This window comes from Macadamia integrifolia, unplaced genomic scaffold, assembly GCF_013358625.1.
Source record: "Macadamia integrifolia cultivar HAES 741 unplaced genomic scaffold, SCU_Mint_v3 scaffold3695, whole genome shotgun sequence".
Classification (NCBI taxonomy): domain Eukaryota; kingdom Viridiplantae; phylum Streptophyta; class Magnoliopsida; order Proteales; family Proteaceae; genus Macadamia; species Macadamia integrifolia.
In genome coordinates, this window is record NW_024869737.1 from 1412 (window position 1) to 5663 (window position 4252).

The following is a 4252-nucleotide window of genomic DNA, read 5'->3' on the forward strand; positions in this document are numbered from 1 at the left end:
AATAAGAGAAAAGGTAGGAGAAGGAATTTGACCTTACCGACGAAGCCAATGGCGTCCGGCTTAGGATGAGGAAGCCTACCTCATTTCATTTGAGACAATTTTGGGATTTTCAATTTCCTCTTCATTTCTTTATTTTTGCTAATATATAGGACTAAGAAAAACCGTTACACCACATTCCATAATTCCCACGCCTTTATAAATAATAGATAACTACCACCCACTATTTCATTACACAATAACTTATTAATAACTAAATAACTAAATATTCTTAAATATCCTACTAATCTCTCTCTACAAATCTTAGCCGTTCATGACTTCAATCTAATAATATAACTGTAATATATACCCAGACATCCAACAATGGGGGCAGGATGATCATTTTGCCACCTCTTAGCACACGACTGGAGTTATCAATTCGGCGGAATAATTCGCGAATTATTCCGCCGAACCGAATTTTATCAAAAATTCAGACCGAATCCGAATTAAAAATAAAATTCTTTAAAATTCGTGACTTTTTCAAAATTGAATATAAATCGCGAATAATTCGGACCGAATCCGAATTAAACCGAATTATTCGGTTTATTTAAACATTATTTAAAAAAATAATAATAAAAAACAATTTAAAAAGAAAAAAGAAAAAAACCCAATAAGCTTTTTTGACCGAATCCTTCAATTAATCATCCGAATTATTCCGAATAATTCTCCGTCCGAATAATTCCCGAATCCGAATTTGTTAACTATGAGTACCATCATCCCACAGAACAAGCATGCAATATCATCCTTAGTGCCAAAACAGGACACGTTTCCAATTATGAAGGTAAGGGGTTAACTAATGAACATAGTGGACACTTCCCACTTCAAGTGGAGATGGAGATAGAGAATTAGAGATCATTGTGTTAAAATCAGTTAGCATCATAGTTAGGCACCGTTTGACAACGTTCTATTTTTTTCGTTTCTGTATTTTCTTGTTTTCAAAAACAGAGAAATAGCCTAAAAAACGTTTTACAAAGTTGTTCCGTTTCACCCGTTTCTAGAAACATAAATCAAAATTAATGCCTATTTATATTTCTAGAAACGGCTTTGACGAAACAAGTTGACTTGTTTCGTCATTTCCAAAAACGAATTTGAGAGAAAAAAAAAAAGGTCGTTGTGCCCGATAAATCTCTCAACTATTTAAGCCTAAAAATGAGCAACCAAACCCTCTCTCCTTTTTGGGCATCGGATGATACTATTGGGTTTTTTAGTGGCATTATGTCTGCAAAAAACGTTTCGAGAAATAAGTTTATCAAATACTAAAAAATCCATTTTTGTTTTTGAAAACGTGAAAAATCGTTTATGCTATTTCTAGACACAGAAACAATAGAAACATTATCAAATGGTGCCTTAATATAATACGAGTTTTTTTTTCGTATAAAAGTAAAAAGTTGTAAATTATCGTATTGATCCAAAAAAGGGTTTTATACGTGTATTCTATCGGAACTCATGTTATACATGAATAATATGCATATAATATGAATTTATCAACTTTTTTTTTCAATTTATTAAAAAATTAAACCTAGAATCAAATTATATCAGAACCCTTTCTTCTTCCCTTCATATGAGAAGACCAAACCCTTTCTTCTTCGCTTCGTATGAGTCTGATTGCATAACCCTAGCCCCTTGCCCCTTCCCCTTACTTCTCTGTCTTTGTTCTCAAAAATTTTCGATCCACGACAAAGGGTGACAACAATAGAGATCTGTTCGCTTCTTCTCCTCCATTTCTCTTCACAAATCCCAATTGTTGAAAACCCAATCGAGGACGAAATTGCAGCGTAGGAGGGCGGTTGCAGGAGTGGGAGGGTGATTGCAGTGACCAAGGGCGAGCATCAATAGAGAGATCTACTATCTTTTTAAGTATTTTCTTCTCTCTCTCTCTCTCTCTCTCTCTCTCTCTCTCTGTCTCTCTCTCTCTCTCTGTGTGTCAATTTTTCTCCTTTATGAAATGGATGCAATCTAGTTCGGGGTTAGTGATTATTCAGTCCTCTAACATAACATACTGATTTCCCATGCACTGATGGAAGATCATTTTTTACTTGCAACACCTCTTTCCACCTTCCAGAGTCTTTGTTGTAAATTACTTACAGCCATAACCATGTTGTTACGGCCAGAAATCGTCTTAGGCTGCTAACCTTGACAGATGTGAAAACACAAGAGAGTGAACATCAGCTGCTTTGGTGGGGGACTCTTTGATGCCTAAGTTAGATCTACAGGTATAGGTTAAATATTGTTCATGTATATTGGAGGATGTTCTGTAGTTTATAAGTATTGTCCCGAAATTAATTCAGACTCATTAAGTAGGAAATTTCTGATTTTTGAATTATATGGTTTGGGTATGCAATTTAGGAAGATATTTGAAAGTTGTATTAGTATGGAATTTTAATTGCTGTAATTGGTCACTTTGTGGACTGTATAATGACCCTAGAGGAAATAAAATACCTACACCATGCTGCCATGGGCATTAGCCCTCGGCCATAAGCATCCCAAGTGAAGGAAGTCAGCAGAACAGCATGTAGGGTTGTAGAAAATGCTGTTGAAACCAATCCGTCAGTTGGGCAAGCGGCCAGCCAGTCAAACAAGCGTCGGGTGTTTTTAGGTCATATCAGTCCCTTTTATGATGAATTATACCATGCCCTTGTGGGTTATGTTTTTTACCTTTTACCTAAATTTAACCCATGGGTAAGGGAAGCTTGGGAAAATTTTTGAGGCTTTAAATTAGATTAGTATGTGGGCTATTGGGAGCCATTTTGGGTTCAACAGCATATTAGGTGGAGGTAGGTGTTGTAAATGTTTAACAAAATGATACACCATTGGTTAGGAACCAAAACAATCGGTGAGGACATGCGATTGATTGCGGGGATCCTATTGTACTTTGTGATTTGGGTTTTGAGGTGAGTGGATTTGACTTATTTTGCGGAGTGTTTTATATATTTGAATTCTGCATGCTCATGTGTAATGTGATGGATATCCTTGTTTTGCATGTTTTTTTTATAAAATTATATATATTGCACATGTGGCATGGTTTTACCGAGACTAATGTGATTGAGGTTTTGTGAATGTGTAATTATATAGTTGTGTGGTAGTGATTGTAACATTGACAGTCTAAGGCACAATGTCGCCGATGGAGGATTTTGGTACCGTGGGCTCAGAGGTCGTATTACAGTTATGACCACAGTTGGATTATTGGATGTTATGTATTGCTATGGATACATGTAGATTGTATATATTTAGGGTTCACAGACCCTAGTGCTACACCCCTTGCCAGTAGGGGGTTAGGTACTAGCTAATCTCAATGGGTGGTATATTATTAAAAATACCATATCTGCAGTACGACTACTGTACACAGAGGTGGATCCAACATGGTTGATGGATAGGTTTTCTAAGACCATGGCTGTCCATTGCATGGGTGACCGATGTGTAGGATTCCAGGACCATGGCTATTGGGGTTACCTTTGGAAGTTTGTGGGGTGATTGATGTGTAGGATTCTGGGACCTGCAGACTTTCGCGTACAACAAGCTTGTATCTCTGTAGCTCGATGTACTAGAGAGGGGATACCACCTACATTGTGTAGCACTAATACCAAATGATAGACTTAGTAATGGAAATAGAAAAACAATGGAATAAATGGATTCATATGCATCATATGAATCATGTATATAATATGCATTGCATCATTTGTTGTGTGTGCTTATATGCACACCTTTCACTGGGCTTGTGAAACTCACCCCTCGTTGATTACTCTTTTAGATGGTGGAACTGTTGCAGAGGCAATATTGGATTTCAGCGGCTGTTTTGTGGCTTGTGTCTACGAGACATCGGCTTGCTGATGGACTTCACTTTAATTATTTCAGTTATTTCTGTTGATGTATATATTGATGACATATGTAATGTAAATATTATACATGTGGGTTGTTAACAAATGGATCCTGTATATTTGTAAAATTATCATGTAGTGGATCACCAGTGTTATTGTATGATTTTATTAGCATACTCTGATTTTAGTTATGATCTTGGTGACATTTGTGAAATTAAGGTACTATATCTGTGATCTTGGAGGGTTACGCTGACTTGGTTGAGGCAGGGTGTGACACTTATATCTTCCTGCAGACATGGGTATACCCCACCCTACACCTGCCACTATTTACTGCGACAACCAGGCTGCTCTCCACATTGTGGCAAATCCAGTATTTCATGAACACTAAACACAATGAATTA

At 36.8% G+C, this 4252-nt stretch overlaps 1 long non-coding RNA gene across 1 annotated transcript; it reads left to right on the plus strand.

Moving 5' to 3' along the window:
- Positions 1-1571: 1571 nt before the first annotated feature.
- Positions 1572-4011, plus strand: LOC122068322. The gene is made up of 2 exons (XR_006137073.1): positions 1572-1893; positions 3785-4011. It is a non-coding gene; the product is annotated as an uncharacterized LOC122068322 (long non-coding RNA).
- The last annotated feature ends 241 nt before the right edge of the window (positions 4012-4252 follow it).